Here is an 18,245-nt window from a genome sequence, read left to right on the forward strand (position 1 = left end):
TTCCGCAGCACAGAGGTGGGCGCAGGCAGTAGGGCCCGGAGCCTTCTGGCCACCGCTGTGCAGGCCCCGGGGCACCGTCCACCCCGCTGCCTGAGCCCCGGGGGGGCAGCGGGGCTGGCCACACGTGGGCCTCCCAGGTGGTATTTTAATGATGATTTTCAAGGTTTGTGCTGGTCTTGGGGCCTGAACTCAGGGCCTGAGCACCCACTGTGGCTTTTGTGCTCAGGGCTCAGTGCTCTACCAGTTGAGCCACAGCTCCGCTTCCGGCTTTTTGCCGGTTAATTGGATGGACCTTTTCTGACTGAGCTGCCTTTGGTGCTCACTCCTCAGATCTCAGCCTCCCGAGTCGCTGGGGTGACAGGCGTGGGCACCGGCGCCTGGCTCCTCCAAGTAAGTTTCCGACGCGTCCTCCCGGGACGGTGAGCCTGTCCGTCTCGGCTGGCTCACCCCGAGTCACGGCCAGGGCGCTGGACGGCCGCCGGGCTCTGGAGTTCCGGAGCCTGGCGATGGCCTCCTGGATGAGGCGCGGGGATCGCAGGCCGGGGCACACAGCCAGCGGGGCCACCGCTGCCCACGAGGCCCGGCTCACCATGCAGCCCTCACTCCGGCTGGCAGACCAGGAAGAGGCCGGAGCGGCCCCCACGCCGCCCCACACGGCCTCCCGGCCCGACAGCGCAAGTTCCACTCGAGCCTCACGCGCAGCCTTGCTCTCCTGGCCTCGGGTGGGGTCAGCCCTGGCCTCATCCTCCAGACTCCCTGCAGGGAGAGGGGAGAGAAATCGCTAGCTCCCGAGTCCAGCCTCCCCTTTGACAGAAGGGGAAACTGAGGCTCAGAGAGATCCCAGGAGAGCGGGTCTGACCCAGGAGCCTCCTTCCTGCCCCCGTGGCGCTTTGTTTGTCTGCAGAAGCCTCTCGTGCCCGTCTCCTCCATGCTCCGACCAAGGATAAGCAGTACCGGGTGAGGGGAACTTTCCCCTTGCCTCCTGGGAGGCTCGGAGCACACGGGCCATGTCCTTTGCCCCATTTACGTTACAGGAAGACTGCCCTGCGTTGTCCATGCCTTCCAACCCGGACGTCCTACCCTCCGCCCAGGCTGGGGCTGGTCCCCTGGGGTGCTGGATATCGGGGTAGTGGTCTTCCCCCGCCTCTGTACCCCGGGAGTCTTTCCCCAGCGGTAACATCGCCCAGCAGGCAGCGCCAAGATCAAGAATCTTCTCTGAGTCCCAAGGCCCTGAGTGACCTCGCAGAATGAAGCACAGGGTTCCGGCCGGGATGGGGGCTGGACAGCCGAGCCTGGCGCCTGCATTGCCCGCTGCACACCTTCCTTCCGGAACAGGCCAGCACTGAGCCCAGGGCAGAGCCCGCCGCCGGCCCCAGGTCTGACTAGCTCCACCAGCGACGCCCACCCCGCCACCCTTGGCAGCCTTGGCTGCCCAGCAGGCTCCCGCGTCAGGGACCGGCTCGTGAACACGGCCCCGGCCAGTTACCCCTCTCTGTTGCTTAGCCTGATAACTGTTGCATTTGGAAATAAATGACACACTTTTCCTACATCTGCTCCACATTTGCATGTCCGAAATCAGAGAAGCCGCTCACGTGGTGCGCACGGCAATCCGGGCTGGGCCGCCGCGTGGCCTGATTGGCTATTCTGTCTGGAGGAGGGGAGTTTCTACCTCGGTCCAGGAAATTGAGTGGAACACCCAAACTGACATCCAATATGAAGTAGTCCACTCGCAGAGCTGTTCTTAGAGGCCCTGGCATCCGACATCTGGGAGCGAATTGTATAAATGGAGAAATCGAATACCTGGTTAGAAGGAGACTCATCAGAGCTAAGAAATTAAGATATTACTGTCGATACTCCGAGACGGGCCACTTATGAAGGTAGAGCTATTAAAATATGATTAGCTAAGCCGTATTTTGTCTCAAAAAATGTCATACACCATTAAAGTTGAGAAGGCTTTGATGCAAATCCTCCTGGCACAGGGTCTGCCTTGTCAGCAGCCCCAGAGCCGACGGTTCTCTCTGCACACACAGAGGCTCCACCAGTGGGGGACCTGGGGGTGTCCGGGCTGGTGCACCCCAGTCCCAGCGCCGAAGGGGCCGCGGCCAGACCTATGGGGATGAGGGAGAGAGTCGGGAACGTGGGTGCTGTCTGCACAGCAGCAGAAAAATCACAGATTCCCAGGCTCCACGTCAGCCCCATCCGGCCGGAAGTTCCCCTTGGACCCCTGCCCCCCAGGTGGAAAGTGGGGAGGTCTGGCCACACCCCCGCTGTCTGTGCACGGCCACCCCCGTCTGGGCCACCAGCTCCCCAGGGCTGAGCCTGGCACACGCCCTGAGGTTTCCTGAGGTCCAGGACCAGGGGTCGCTCTGCCCCGCCCCTTGAGTAGAGCCCATCACCATTGGGTAGAGTTGGGGACCCGCTGAGGAGAGCATGGTGGGGGATGGGAGGTGGCCAAGGTATCACCAAGGAGCTCGTGTCTTGGGACACAGTGGCGGGGGAGGGGGGTTACTCTGTGGATTTCCTTCGACCACTGAGGCCTGGAAGGCGCCCAGGCCTAACAGAACCGACCACGCCGTCCACTTAGCTGGTGACCATGGGCCTCGTAAACTGCCCAGGGAGCCATAAACTAAAACAACAGCTCTCCAGCTCGCCGCTCCTCGCTCCCGGCCGTTTGTTTGGCTTGGCCCAGATGCCAGATAGTGCCAGCATTATTATTTTATTATTGTTGTTGTTATGACAGAATCTGGGTGACTCATCTCCCACATCTGAGCTTTCCTTCCGCTGCCCGCCCGCAAGGGAAACCTCTCCACTGCCCGAGCCCCGGGTGGCGGGGCTCTCAGGCCCAGCAGGCTCGGTGGCTCGCGGTCCTTGGCTCAGGCCACGTGGAGGCAGCCAGCCGACCGGGACCAGCCTCAGCCACGCTGCCCGGCCCAGCCACGGCGGGAGGAGGAAGGAAGCGCGGCTGGCCGCAGACGCCCGGCATGCGTGAGGGGCAGGTTCACATCAAAGCCCTGATGTGGATCTTAGTAGAAAGTGAGCGCACGCAGGTGCCTCAGTTTCCCTATCTGCAGGCAGGGATGACAGCCGCAGTGCCGCGCGGGGGTTTAAATGCAGAATGCTTCCAGCCACGCCAAGTTCCTCGTCAGGAGCCCCTTCCCCTCCCTCCCTCCACCCACCCCTCCGACTCTGTTTTAAAACAGTGTTCATTTAGTGCATTGTCATCAAAGTCACCGTTGCCTCCTCCTTCAGCACAGCATTATTATTATTGATGATAATTATTTTGTGCTGGAACTGGGGTTTGAACTCCAAGATGCACGGCTTGAGCCAGGCCTGTATGCTTCCCACTTCTTTTTTTTTTTTTTTTGGTCGGTCGTGGGGCTTGAACTCTGGGCCTGGGCGCTGTCCCTCAGCTCTTCAGCTCAAGGCGAGCGTCTACCACTTGAGCCACAGTGCCACTTCCTGTTTTCTAGTGGCTTATTGGAGATAAGAGTTTTACAGACTTTCCTGCGATCCTCAGATCTCAGCCTCCTGAGTAGCTAGGATGACAGGCGTGAGCCACCGGCGCCCGGCTTGCTTCCCACTTCTTTACTGGTTAACCGGAAATAAGACTCTTGAGGACTTGTCTGCCCTGTCTGGCTTCGAACCTCGATTGTCAGACCTCAGCCTCCTGAGCGGCTGGGAACCTGAACCACCCACACTGGGCTCACATTGCTATTACTGTCACCACCGTTATTAAAAACCAAGCATCAGACCTTACTTCTGGGGCCCGGTTTACCCAGCCCACACGCCTTTATTTCAGTAGTGCAGAAATGCAGTTCTCCTTCAGTAGCTGCTGGGAAGAGTCAGAAACAAGTGCTTTCCTGGCAGATAGAGGGAGAGGGAACTACACAGACTACAAGGCTCTACGGAGGCCTGAGCAAATGAAAAGGAAAGACTGAATCGCTCACCTATCCTTCATCACTAACCTATCAACCACCACACACCCAGCCAGCCAGCCACCTACCCACCTACCCACCCATCCATCCATCCACCTACCCACCCATCCACCCACCCAGCCAGCCAGCCAGCCAGCCACCCACCTACCTACTCACCGACCCATCCATCCACCCACCCACCCATCCATCCATCTACCCACCCACCCATCTATCCATCCACCCACCCAGCCATCCATCTACCCAGCCACGCATCCATTCACCCATCCTCCTACTCACCCATCCATCTATTCATCCAGCCAGCCATCCATCCATCCACCCACCCATTCACCCATCCATCCATCCACCCAGCCAGCCAGCCACACATCCATCCACCAGGCCATCCCTCCACCCATCCATCCATCATCCATCCACCTACTCACCCATCCATCCATCCACCCACCCAGCCAGCCATCCACCCACCCATCCACCCATCCATCCATCCATCTATCCACCACCCACCCATCCATCTGTCCATCCACCCACCTATCCATCCATCCACTTACCCACCCATCTACCCACCCATCCATCCATCCACTCACCCAACCATCCATCCATCTACCCACCCACCCACCCATCCATCCACCCACCCAGCCATCCATCCACCCATCCACCTATCCAGCCAGCCACCCATCTATCTACCCATCCATCCATCCACCCATCCATCCATCCACCCACCAACCCACCCATCCATCTACCCATCACTCCATCCACCTTCCCATCCATCCATCATCCATCCATCCACCTACCCAGCCATTCAGCCATCCATCCACCCACCCACCCGTCCATCCATCCACTCAAACATCCACCTACCCACTCACTCAACCACTCATCCACCCACCCATCCATAAGCCATCCACCCAACTATTCAGTCCATCCTTCCACAGAGCTGCCCATGAATCCTAAGTCAAAATGTGTCCCTCCCTCAATCTCCATGACAATTCTCACAGATGGGTTCCACCATTGCTGCCTGCTTTGGGCATGGGGAAACTGAGGCACAGTGACTCAACATCAAACAGCTCCAACCAGCAGTGCCAGGCTTTGACCTCAGGACTATAGACTTGTCCATACTGGTGCCTGAGGCTCCCTGGTCACTACCTGGTGCTTCCTCATGAAGGATGGATGCGTGGTGTGGTGCCCACCATCACTGGTGAGTGACCACTGGTCTCAGGGCATGGCGTGATTGCCACCAGCTTTCACCCGCCTCCTCACCCAGTCTGGAAGGTCTCCCCTGGGGCTGGGGGATCATCTGCACGCAGCCTCAGGGGAGGTCCACCTGGAGTCTGGGCTTGAGACTTTGGAAGTAGCTGGTTCTCTTCACTGGAGTCTTGTACAGCGTGTGTGGGAACAAAACCACATTTCCTGTGTTTACTGAAGCTGCTGTGTAGGATGAGCAAAGACCCGGTCATCCAGGCCCTGGGCACATTCCTAGGGCCCAGCTGCCCGGGAAGGAAGTGGCAAGGGAGGGGGCCAGGTAGAGGTGGCCACCTGGGGGGGGGAGTAAAGCACAATGGCACCCTCCACTTTTTTAGAGAGATAGGAAGGGGGGGCGTCTTCCTGCAACAAGATAGAACCCGAAGCTAGAGTTCACCAGCACCAGCACCACTGCCACTGCCATCATCACCACCAGCGTTAAGACATTCACCACCACCACCACCATGACCACCACCGCCACCATGACCACCACCACCATCATGGAAGCTACATCAGCTACCACTGTTGAAGTCATTTTTGGGGATCATACATCATGTGGCACAATTCATTTCCCTCTAGAGAAGGGGGTCCCATCATCCCCACTGTGTGGACGGGGAAACTGAGGCTTACAGGGGCGAGTACTTGGTCCTTCACAGCTGGTGAGGGCAGGGTCTGGACTGGTGTCCGCTCTGTACTGGGTTGCCTGTGGGGCTTACAGATTGTACCAGCAGCTGGGGAAGCTAAGGCTGCTCCAGTCCTGTTAGAGTAGAAGCAAGGACGGTGTGTTCACCTGACAGGGAGCCGTCAGAACACCTGGGCGGGTGTGAGGTGTGGGGCCACCTTCCCCCCGAGGAGCACGGGCACTGCCCAGAGAATCCCTGCTGTGTCCTGCCCTCCCCAGCTCCCCCCCAGGCTGGGCTCACTCCTGCTGCCTCCACGGAGCCAGACCAGTCCTGAGCACTCCCCTGGGTTCTCTGCTCTGCCCGTCTCGGAGTCAGTGAGAGACACCGGAGCATCTACACACCAAGGCAAAGGAAACGCCTGACCTGGTGCTCAGGGAAACCACTCTGCCCACTGAGGGCTGGGCGCCCTTTCTATGCCTGTTTCACAGTAGGATCTGTGGAGCTTGGGGCATTTGTTAAGTGTTCCAATGCTGTCCTCAGTAATTGGACAGCTTGTAGCTGTCTTGAGAATCTGCCTGGTCCCATTCATGCTTCCCAAGCCATCCTCCTGGTCCTCCCCCCCCAGCCATCCTCCTGTTCCTCCCCCCCCAGCCATCCTCCTGGTCCCCCCCCAGCCATCCTCCTGGTCCTCACTCCCACCCCAGTGTCCGCCAAGCCATCCTTGGTGACCAGACCTTCTCATGGTGCTCAGGTCCCATCTGGAGCCTGCTGTCCAGGCATTGGTCAGGCCAGCTCTGTGCACACAGGTGGACATGCAGGGCCACCCCTCAGCACCATGGCCTGACCACTTCTGGAGGCTGAAGGATTCAGTCTTGCTCCCACCCTCTTGGTTTGTTCCCGGGGCTGAGAGAGACTCTCTTGGGGTTCTGCAGTGGGTGTACTCGTGGGGAGCTGAAAAACAAAGATGTGGTGGCCTTACCCGCACGTGGAGTCTCCCTAGGTTTGGTGGTGACAGGATTGCATTTCCTAACCCCTTCTGTCATAAGCAATAATTGCCTTTCCGTCAACAAGTTTTGACTCCTGGTGGCATCTCAGATCCTCATCCCCAACCCTGTGCCTTCTAGAAGGTGCAGGGAGAGACCTGGACCACAGGGCTGCAGGCTGTGGAGTGGGCCCTGGACTGTCATCACAGGCCCTGAGCCTGGCTGCCTGGCAGGCAGGTTGAGTCTGGGGGTGTGGGGGTGGGGAGGTGTCCACAGCTGCAGATGGACTGGGTGGGCAGAGGAGAGAGAGGCCCATGAATAACCTGCTGACCTTGGTTTTCCATGTTTGGGTGAACTTAAGCCTGTTTACAATAAACCACAGAGAGATTTTTCATCCCTCCAAATGGAACAAGGGTTATGTAAGCAGGGAGACCTCGGCCGGGCGGTGAACACCTGCTCAGGGGCCGGGGAGGTGGAGGCCCTCAGTGGCTCACGGTGAGTTCACGATGGCGGGGCTTTCTCCAGCCTGGAGGCTGCTGGGAAGGCCCAGGGCACTGCCAGAAGCACAGGGGACCCCTGTGTGCGTCATGGGCTCCTCCCTCCCTCCCCTGTGCCCTGCAGAGGTCAGAACAGCACAGGCCTCGCCCGCCCAATGCAGCCCCTGTGCTGGCTTTTATTCCAAGCCGCCCCCAGGAGGCTCGCTCACCCCCATGTGAGGGCTGCATGATTTCTGATGGGCGTGAGCTGGAAGTGGGGGTGGCACCGGGGAGCAGCTCATCCGGTAGCTTTGCCCTGCGGCGCACCAGCCGGGCAGTGCAGGGCCCCGTCCCGGGCCGGGCTTTGCCCTGCGGCGCACCAGCCGGGCAGTGCGGGGGGCCCGTCCCGGGCCTCTTAGAGGCTGCAGGTGGAGAACCGAGGAAGGAGAGCAAACGGGAGCATTGCCACCAAGGAGGCCGCTGGGAACAAAAGGCCGAGAACCCACGGGCGCCAGTCCTTGTGGTGCTGCGGTGAGAAGATGCCACAGGCGGTCACATAAACAAGGGGAATGTCGCCTGGCCACCCTGGAAGCTCTGAGGGGGTCAGGGGGGTCAGGGTCAGGGGCCGGCTGCGGCTCTCTCCCAGGACCAGACTCTGCATCAAAGACAGCGTCTCAAAGGGGTGTGCCTGGCGGGACAGGTGAGGACCGGCCTCCTCCTCCTGCCCTCCTCCACGCTCATCCTGCCCCAAGCGGCCAACTTCTGAATCTAGTCCTAAGGGTCCCTCGTCTCCCTGGGACCTGGCTGTCCCGGGCCCTGTCCCGGGCGCGTGTATGCACGCATGCACACGTGTTTGAAGGCACGGCCAGGCAGCACCTGTGGCAGACTTTGTATCAGGGCAGCGGCAGCCTGAGCCCTCCCTGGGCCTGGAGGGTGTGGCCCCTCCCTCCCCCGGACCCTCTCCCTCCCCCGTGGCTCCCCACCCCCCCGTGGCTCCCCCTTCCCCCGTGGCCCCCTCCCTCCCACTGTGGCTCCCTCCCTCCCCTGGGCCCCCTCCCTCCCCCGACACCCTTCCCCCCTTGGCCCGCCCCCATGGCTGAGGAGGTTCTGCTCCATCCCACAATGGGGCACGGCTGTGCTGTAGGCAGGACCAGCCCAGAGGGAAGGAAGGAAGGTCATGCGTGCAAACGCCATCTTGGAGGGAGGGCGCCACACATCTGTGGACTGTGTCCACGGCCGAGGCGGCCGCTGCAGACGCAGAGATCGCCGCAGGGAAGCAAGGCTGCGCTCAGGCCGTCCCGTCCGGCCTGCAGAGCTGTGGGGGGCTCTCAGGTTTGTGGTTCTTTAGGGCAACAGCCCCCACACCAAGGGAGAGGGTGGCCAGGAAGGGGAGGCTCAGGGAGAGGAGGCTCAGAAAGAGCGAGGCCAGGAAGAGAAGGAGGCTCAGGAAGAGAGGGAGGCCAGGAATAGAGGGAGGCTCAGGAAGAGAGGGTACCCAGAAATCACCTGTCTCCCAGTCACAGCCTCCAACAGGCACTGGCCTCCGCCCAGGCCCCCTCCCTTCCCCACACTCATTCGCCATTTCTGGAAGATTCTCTTGTGAACCACACCTGAGCCTGGCTTCTCTGGACCCCCCCCCCCATGTGGTCACCTTCCAGCTGGCTGGACCTCTGGGAGCAGACATTAGGATGATAAAAACGGCGCTGCCTCTGCCTCCTGCCCCCGCCCTCTCCCTCACCCTGTTCCTGCGCCTCTCCGGGCGCTGCGGCACCCAGCCACGCTCACGCCCGCCCGCGCTGCAGGCTTTTTCTGGTCTATATCCCAGCAGGAGACAGAATCCACCCCGACGGAATGGGGGTGAGGTGCGGGGTGCTGCGTGTGGAGGGACGGCCCTGGGAGGCTGAAAACGGCCACGGGGGCCATTGGGGGGGTCAGCCATAACCCACAGCCGCAGTAGGAAGGAAGCCAGGGAGTAACACCCCTTCCCCTTCCTCGTCCCGCCTCCCCACCCCTGTGGGTGCCTCTCATTGGCCGAGCTCAGCAGGAAGCCTGGCAAGGCATGCTGGGCCGTGGCCCCTGGTGAGGAGGAAGGGCTGGGCCCGGGGCCTGGGGACCCCGGCCTGGATGTTTCCTGCTTGAGCTAGGCTGCCCGCGCCAGCCTGGCCTGGGCTTCACTTAGGGAGTCGCAGGCCCTGTCCTGTCGGTGCAGGACGCTGCCCAGTGGGGCCGTGGGGCCGTAGGCGCGGGTTGAGTGCGCCCGCGCCCGCCTGCGGTGCAGGTGCTCCGCCGCTCTTGTCTGCAGCTGTGTGCTGAGCTAGAATCATTGCTGTTTTCTATGAGGGGCGGTGGTGGGGATGGGACTGGGGTTTGAACTCAGGGCCTTGTCCTCTTTGCTTTTCTCTCAAGCCTGGCACACTACCACTTGAGCTACAGCTCCACTTCTGGCTTTTTTGCTAGTTAATTAGAGATGAGTTCCTGAGATCCTCGGAGCTCAGCCTCCTGGGTAGTCAGAATGACAGGCATGAGCCATGGGTGCCTGGCTGCACCGACAGCTTTTGCTCAGCCCATAGAGCCGGCCCCACTTCCACCCCACCAAATAGAATCCTCTGCATCTCGTGTCTTTGCCTGGAGGCTGGGCTGGGTCTGTCACTCCTTAGTACCAGACATGTAGATCAATCTGCATGGACGCTTGGGGCCTCCCAGATGCATCCTAAATCATTTCCTTTCTGTAATCCCTCTGGGGGGAAGCCGAGTCTGTGGAAAGCTGGGTGAAGTGACTTCCAAGGGCACAATCTATGCAGGACCCCGGGGCTTTGAAAACTTCTGCTGTCACAGAGGCCATCCTGGCGTTCCAAGGTAGAGAGTTCCAGGTCCCTGGGGGCCCAGGCGGCCATCCCTGCCGCCCGGTCGGGGGAGACTTTCCCCAGCGGCTGCCGGTGGCCAGCTCATTTACCCTGGCCCCGTGTGGGGTGAACACTCGGAGGCCCCGGTCTGTTCCTGAGCTCGGGGTGTGTGTGGAGCAGTGAGTGTCAGGCAGTGAGCTCATGAGGCGGCCCTGCTCCGTTAGAGGGAGGTAGGGGTCTCGAGGTCCGTCCACCCACATGGCAGAGTCCTGGCGGCCCGGGCCTGGGCCTTCCCAGCACCAGCACAGCCAGGGGCTCCTACGGCGGTCAGGGATTCATTGGGAAGAGCCAGGGTCTGGGACAGGTATCCAGCCAACCCCAGCCCTGCGCCTTGTGCGGCCTGACGAGGTGTCTCAGGCAGCAAGAGCTGGGGCAGCGCGGGCCGGGGCCGGCCTGGCACCCGGTGCACAGTGACAGCAGGAGGGGAGGTCCTGGGGCCACAGCCCGGGTCCAGGGGGAAGGTGGACCCACCCTCCCCGGCTCACAAGCCCCCCGGCTTCCTGGTGAAAGCAGCCAGCCCCCCATCTGAAGCAGAGCCCCAAAGTAACCCTATAAGCAAAGAGAGATGCGTTTCCAGCCGGCCTGGGCAGCAGGGACCACATGGGGGAGGGAGGGGTGGGGGGGTGAGAGGGGAGCAGCCCCGCAGAGCTGCCCCACGCAGGGCGGGCTGGGCCCACAGGGAGGAGGTGTCCAGCCCCTCCCCGCGCCGTGTGTCCCGCTGGACCGTGCCGCGCAGCCGTTACTAATGTGTGGGGTTTGCTACTCTTTTTAAATGGAAAAGCAGGCTGTGCTGAGCACGGTCTGTTCCCCAGGCGGCTGCGCACTTGGCCACCTTGAAAACCAACGTTTGTGTGACCCCTGACCCCGTTCTCGCAGAGCGGGGTCTCCCACGGATCCCTCCCCAGAATGAAAAAACAATAAAAGTAAATATGCAACGGAGAGGCCCGAGGTTAATGTCTGTAACGAGATAATGTTACTTTAGGGAGCCCTAAAGCCAAGCGCTCCGCGCGCCCGGCCGGCCGCTCGGCTCGCTCCGTGTTTCTTATTTCCATCGTGTGTCGCTGTTGGGTCGGTGCCGTTGCTCCCACATTACGTGGCAGGTGGATGGGGCCCGTGGAGCCCCCTGGAGGCCGCCGTGGCTCCCGGGCTGGCTGGGGTCACGCCAAGACCACAGAGTGGTGGCAGCTCCAGGGCTCTTTGGCACCACTCTAATCAATTAATTAACTAGTTAATTCATTAATTTTCTGCTGGTCCTGGGGCTTGAACCCAGGGCCTGTGAGCCATGCCTCAGCTCTTCCACTCAAGCCTTTCTACTACGTGAACCGTAACTCCACTTCCAGCCTCTCGGTATGGTTCATTGTAGGTAAGAATTTCATAGGCTTCCCTGTCCAGGCTGGCTTTGAGCCATGCTTCTCAGATCTCAGCCTCCCGAGTACCCAGTTTTACGGGCGTGAGCCACCAGCACCTGGCAGTCTCAATCCTTTAAACAAAATGAGTTGGGCACACGTGGCCGGCTGCACGGCCTTCTGCTCCCACGTCCTAGCCTCTCTCTGCTCCCAATACTAAACAAAGAAGCGAAGACATGAAGGCTGTGGAGCGAGGAGAATCCTGCGTGTCAGGATGTGTGAAATGCCCTCCGCAGCTGCAGGCCACCCAGGGCAGAGTATTTTTAGAGCATCTGCAGTTCCTTCTGGACCTTAGGCTCCGGCTCCCGGCCCAGGCAGCACCTGAGGTGGAGGAGTGAATTTATAACAGGAAGCCTTTGATTCGTGAGCCTTTATGTTTTTGAAGTCGTCCAAAGCAGGGCTGTGAAGCAACTGGCTTGCTTTAAAGAATAGGACGTCCCTGCTCCACGCGGGGGCTAGGCCGAGTCTTCCTCTACACGGGAGGGCAGGTCTGTGGGTTCAAAGCAAGGAAGCACCGGTCTGTCCGCCCCACCCCCGCATCCCTACTCCCGCCCTCCTGCCCTCCTCCTCCCTGCTCCACCCTGGGGACGGGAGGACGGGGGTGGGGGGTGGGGGGGGTGTGCCTTGGCCCTCCGCCACTCCCACCCCACGCCCCCCCCCAGTCCCTCCCTTCAATTTGACGTCTGATCTCAGTGTACCAAGAAGGAAGAAATCTGGTGACCTTAAGTACGAGTGTGTAGGGCTCTGGCCTTACCATCCCATCTACCGTGGCGCTGTGGGAAGAGTGGCTGGACCCCGGGCAAAACCTTAACAAGACCCTATCTCAAAACACAATCCAGCAGTCTGGGCGCGGTGGCTCACGTCTCTAATCCCAGCTAGCGGTGGCCATATAAAGAAAGAGTCCTGCAAGACCCTAGCTCAGCCCGGTGGTGTAGGTGAGCTGGCTTGTGCCTGTAGTTAGGAGGAGACGGAAGTGGAGACAGGAAGACCTGGCCTGGGACTGGGCCCGGGGGGGCCAGAGGCCCCGAGTCCCCTGAGGACCGGGAGTCCACACAGGACATCCAGGCTGCAGCCCCTCACGGGTGCAGTAGGCCTTCGTGTGTCCCCGTGGCCATCCCCAAGGCTCTGCTGTCCCCTCCCCCTGTCCCGCGGCTCTCACCACCCACCACCCCGCGGGTGGCCTTTGGGAAGTGACCCGGATACCCGACGAACTCTGACTGCTCCCACAGTGCTACAAGGTGGGTGCTTAGATCTCTTCTGCTCAGGGGAAGAGAACAGCCCACTGCACAGGGGACACGGGACAGGGGACACGGGACAGCGCACAGGGGACACAGCGCACAGGGGACATGGGGACAGCGCACAGGGGACATGGGCAACACACAGGGGACATGGGACAGTGCACAGGGGACATGGGGACAGCGCACAGGGGACATGGGCAGCACACAGGGGACATGGGACAGTGCACAGGGGACATGGGGACAGCGCACAGGGGACATGGGCAGCACACAGGGGACATGGGGACAGCGCACAGGGGACATGGGCAGCACACAGGGGACATGGGACAGTGCACACGGGACACGGGCAGCGCCCAGGGCTTGTCCTGCCGCTGTGGGCGCTGCGCCCGGGCCGCCCCGCAGTCTGTACACACGTGTCTCTGCCGTCCCCCCCCGGGGCCGCAGGGCGCCGCCGAGCGCTGTGATGTCCAGCGTCTCACAGCCGGGTGCACGGCGTCCTCCGGCGTCCACGCGTGTGTGGAGACGCTGAGTGGCAACGTTGCAGCTGTCAGAACAGGGCTTGATTCAGAGCTCAGGCCCACACCGAGGGAAGCTGGCCCCAAATGCACCAACGTGGGGGTCGGGGGCAGAGATGGGGCCAGCTACAACCCAGGACAGCAGAAGCGGGGGCCAGGCCTGCCCCCCCCCGGGAGCCAGTGGCTGGCGGCTTGGACTTACGCTTGGGCTTCAGACAAAACCAGGTCCTGGGTGTAAACCCTCGGGGTCCTGGGAAATGCATACCGCCCACGGCTCTGTGTTTCGGGGTGATTTGCTAGGACCCCCCCAAGGCCTCGCCCTCTTGAAGACAGGAAGGACCCCACCTGTGGTATGGACGAATTCCTGCCACGCAGGCACAGGGCACCTGCCCGGCCACCCTCCGAGGAGAGCGCAGGTGAGGGCTCCGCCCTTCACCCCCGGAGCTGCTGCCCCCCATTGCCTGTGGCAGGCCCGAGCCGGCGTGACCCCCCCCCCCCCCGTGATGCGCTTCCCTCGGGAGCCGGGTCTGGACAAACAGGAAGGTTGGTGCCGCGCTGCGGTTTTACGGGCTTCCCAGGGCGCTTTCGCAGGGTGGGGGCGGGAGGGTGAACAATGCCTGTGTACGTGGAGCGAGCGCCCGCCATGTGCTTTCTGCATTCGGCCGGACACAATTGACCAGCTGTCCGGACGGCGGGGTGGACGGCACTGACCCGCAGCCCCACCCCTGACCGGTGACGGCCTTTAAGAGACCCCAGGGTCCCAGGGGGTGCTTCTGTGGCAGGCGATGACTTCCCAAGTCAAGGCTAAAGATGGGGGGAGGGGCTGGAGTCCTGAACTCAAGGCCGGGCACTGCCCCTGAGCTTTGTAAAAAGCCTTTTTGCTCAAAGCTAGAGCTTTACCACTTAAGCCACAGCTGCACTTCCAGTGTTTCTGGTGGTTCATGGGAGATAGTCTCACCACTTCCCTGTCCGGGCTGGCTTTGAACCGCGATCCTCAGATCTCAGCCTCCTGAGTAGCTAGGATGACAGGCGCGAGCCACCGGCGCCCGCTGTAGGACTATTTGTAAAAATAGCTCTTCAGCACATATTTAAAACGTCTCCCAAGGCCTGGGCTTGTGCCCCGTGGTGTCCCGTGGGGGCACGGACACACGCGCATGTGGCAGCCACCTCACCCTGGGCGGCTGTGGGAGGCTGGGGCAGGGCCGCCCTGCGTGGGTCCGGGAGGGGTGCAGTTGATTTCCGTTAGCAGGGCCGGGCGTGAAACCTGGGCGCTCTACCGCTGGGCACATGCCCATCCTCGAGTGCTCTTCGAGGGTTGCTTCTGGAAGCTCAAGAGAGCTAGGTTCAAATCCCCGGGTTGAAGCCATGTTGCTGGTCTCCTCAGCCACGCAACCCCGGGGCCCCGACGTGGAGGGAGCTCTGCGCTGTACCGGCAGGATCTTTCTTCTGTCATTTGATTTTACTTTGTTCTGCTTTGTCTTATTTTATTTTAGTGTCACTTAAGTGTGTGTGCACACGCGCACACGTGCTGGTCTTGGTGTTGAACTCAAGGCACTCTACCACTTGAACCACAGCTCCACTTCTGGCTTTGGGGCGGATAATTGGAGATAAGGGTCTTAGGGACTTTTCTTCCCCAGGCTGGCTTCAAACCGGGATCCTCGGATCTCAGCCTCCTCGGTAGCCAGGACTACAGCGGCCGGCGCGTGGCGTTCCTCGTGAGGCCGGGCCGCCGTGGGAGAGGCCGCACACAGCCTGAGAGCCGAGCCGTCCTCCCGTGGCTTCTCCTCTCTGAGCCTGGGCCAGCCTGGGTAGAGCAAGGCTGGCACCAGCGGCTCGGGGTGGAAGGGAGGACGTGGGGATGAGCGATGGCTCCCGCGCGGCGGCTCTGCGCATCCTACCTCAGCCACGGCAGGTGTCGCCACGGGAGATCGGTCCACGCGGGGCGCGCCTCTTGGTTCTCTTCCCCCCCATGAGAGGGACTGGGATCACGTGGGAACTCACAGCGCCCTAAAATAGAAGCAGAGCCATCTCGGAGTGTGTTACAGCTGTTTCTAATGGCAAGAAATCTCTCCCCGGGGTTATGTAGACACGGCCGTAAAACCCACAACAATGGAAAAGGCCAGTGGGGGGAGGGGGATTAAGTGAAAGCAATGAGACTTTATTATTAGATGTCAGTGCTTGCAGCACAGTGGAAAAAAGAGAAGGAAGAGGGAAGGAGGGAGGGAGGGAAGGAAGGAGGGAGTTAGGGAAGGAGGGAAGGATGGCTGTCTGGACAGAACCTAGCGGTCACCCAGTTCTGCTCCGGTCCCCGGTGGGTGCGCTGCCCCACAGGTGACCGGTTCTGCTTCGTACCAGAGGGATCCCCCCTCTGGTAACCCCAGAATAGTGGTGGTGCCGGCCTGGCCCAGGACCTCAGCTCTTCGGGCCTCCTCTCTGCCCGCCCTGGCCGGGGCGGCCACTCAGCCTCCCGCGGGGCTCCTGGCCGGGGCCTGGGGGCACACTGTGCTGACCCCCAGGCCGGGCAGCGGTATACCTGCACACACACACCCCAGGATGCCTGCTGCTACCCCCCGCACGTCCGCCCACTTCAGGGGTTCATGTGATCACTCACATTGGCCGTCTGCTCGCGAGGCCGGGGTTTGGAGCCAGGATGTGTCGTCCATACTTTGGAGGGACAGAGAAGGGGCGTAGACAGGGACAGGATGGCCTAGGTGTGGCAGGTTCGGAAGGGCCCTGACCGACCCCAACCGCCGGCATGTTCCACGCACGGTTCCACGTTGCGCCCCTCACGGGCCGGGCGCACAGAGAGGTTACACACAAGACCCCAGCCGCACAGCTGGCTAGCAGAGCCAGACGGCTCCCATTGTTTTCTGTCCTAAATCCCCAGACCACAGGCCCTGGGCCTGAGCTGTCCTTGGCCTCTCTGATGGGGTTATAGTGCTGGGGGGGGGGGGGCGGGGAGAGGAGGGGGGCGGGGAGAGGAAGGGGGAAGGGAGGACCCAGCTTGGAGCTGGTAGCACTTGGGACGGAGGGTACTTGCTGAAGGTGGTAACTAGGAGTCAGCCTGGTGAAAAGTGTTTTGGAGATCCATCTCCACAAGTGGTTGTGACAGGTACCTCTGCTCCCAGTCCCGCGGGAGGTAAACACGGGGGGATCGAGGTCCAGTTCTGCATAAACCGAGTGCCAAGCCTCGCAGGACCCAACGTGGCCACAGTTGCTCCGTGTGGAGGGAGTCACCCAGGGGTCTGCAAGGGCCATCCCTGCTCAACGCGTCCGTCTGCGGGGGAGAAGCGGGTGAGACTCCACCAGCCCCTGCCGCGTGTCCCCCTCCCACACCCCCCCCAGCTGTGTGGGTGGTGGGAAGCCCCACGCGGCCCTGGCCCTGGTCACAGCGGGACGTCTGGGGGGTGGGCCGCTGCCCTGGGGTGCCTGGAGCCCTGGAGCCAGGGGAGGGGTGAGGAGGGGGAGGAGGAGGGGGAGCTTAGCAGAGCCCTGTCCCCCCTACCCCCCCAGCCCCGCGGTGTCTGCCTTGCACTGTATCTGACCTCTGCAGAGCTGCAGTGTTTGCTGGAAAGGAGAAAGCCAGCCTGCACGGCCTGTCATCCCTCACCCAAATGAGCCCTTCAGCAAATGTAAATACGCTCTCCCTCCTAATCCCCACCCAGCTCCAGCGGTCATTTGTAAGCGCCTGTCTCCGGCTCAACTCGGACTGGCCGCCCTGTGCTCCCCGAGTCTCCTGGAAACCCCGGGCCGGACTCGCCCAGGGCGGGTGGCAGCCGTGCCCACCCTGGGAGCGGGACAGCCCGCCTACGGCTCAGAGCCTGGGCTGCACCCACATCTAGAGGTAGGGGCGGGCCAGCTCCGTCCAGCGGCCCCGCCCCAGCAAGACCGGCCTGGGGCGCTCCGTCCAGCGGCTGCGCCCAGCCCCAGGGCCTGCCCCTGCTCCCACGCTGACCCCGGCACGGCCCCCGCCCCCAGGGCTCGGACCCCGCGGGTCCCCTGCCCAGGAAGATGGAGACCGCCAGGAGCAGAGGGAGACACGGCAGCAGGACGCTCCCGGCCCCACCCACTGGCTGAAGACCCCCAACCCAACGAAACGGGGCCTGGATTCCAGAACTCTCCGTAGACCACCACCATCCCACCCCACGAGAGACAAGTGTGAGCACCCGGGGTGACCCCAGCGGGACCCCGGAACTGGGCCTGTGCCAGCAGGCGGGGGATGCTCGTACACGCCGCAGGGAGCTCCGTCTTCCAGCCCCCGGGACGCCGCCCGGGCACAGCGGCGGCACGGCACGGCCCCCCGTGGCGCTGGGAGCCGGGTTCTACCTGGCCGCAGACCCATGGTTTTGTCCACGCAAGAAGAGCCGCAGCTCCTGTGGGGCAGGGCTCCCCACCCCTTCTCTTTTCAAATAAAGTCTGGTTTACAGCTAGTAAGAGGAGAACTTTGTTCACTAATGCAAGCACACACACACACCGCCGCAGGACGTTCATGGTAAGGAGGCAGGGTAGGGCACTCAAGGCTCTCTTGGCACCACATCCACAACACTTACTTCTGCTCATTAAACCTGTTCTGAAGAGGGGTGTGGCCCTTCGGAAGGAGGTCCCGGCCCCTCATCTATCCTCCTGTCCTGCTGTGAGAAACTCGGATGTGTGGGCTGGAGCTCCGGCAGCCATCTTGGAGCGCGAAGCCTGACTTCAGGGAGGCCGCATGGCGCCGGGCCCCTTCTGGGTTCGCACGGGCGGCGCCCTGGCGGCGAGGTCCCTTCCCGAGTTATGAAGGAAGCGCCTGGGTCGGAGCTGGCGTGAGCTGTGCGTCCGTGTAGTGTCTTCCACCTCATACCTGTCTGCGGACCGCCACCAAAGGTGGTCGGGCTGCTTTCCACCCCAGGAGAGCGCGCTGCCCCGCCGCTGGGCGGCCGGGGAGGCTGGAGGTGGGGCG

At 61.9% G+C, this 18,245-nt stretch overlaps 1 long non-coding RNA gene across 2 annotated transcripts in view; it reads left to right on the top strand.

Moving 5' to 3' along the window:
- The window catches only part of LOC138822850 (uncharacterized), a 35,758-nt gene extending 18,028 nt beyond the window's left edge, over positions 1 to 17,730 (top strand). Inside the window, exons 2-3 of one of the 2 annotated variants that reach the window (XR_011370643.1) lie at positions 16,435 to 16,600; positions 16,820 to 17,730. This is a non-coding gene — a long non-coding RNA (uncharacterized lncRNA). Of the gene's footprint in view, positions 1 to 16,418; positions 16,601 to 16,819 lie in introns of both variants that reach the window. The other variant, XR_011370642.1, reaches the window with a different exon arrangement.
- The last annotated feature ends 515 nt before the right edge of the window (positions 17,731 to 18,245 follow it).

This window comes from Dipodomys merriami, unplaced genomic scaffold, assembly GCF_024711535.1.
Source record: "Dipodomys merriami isolate MVZ:Mamm:240054 unplaced genomic scaffold, mDipMer1.0.p SCAF_116, whole genome shotgun sequence".
Classification (NCBI taxonomy): domain Eukaryota; kingdom Metazoa; phylum Chordata; class Mammalia; order Rodentia; family Heteromyidae; genus Dipodomys; species Dipodomys merriami.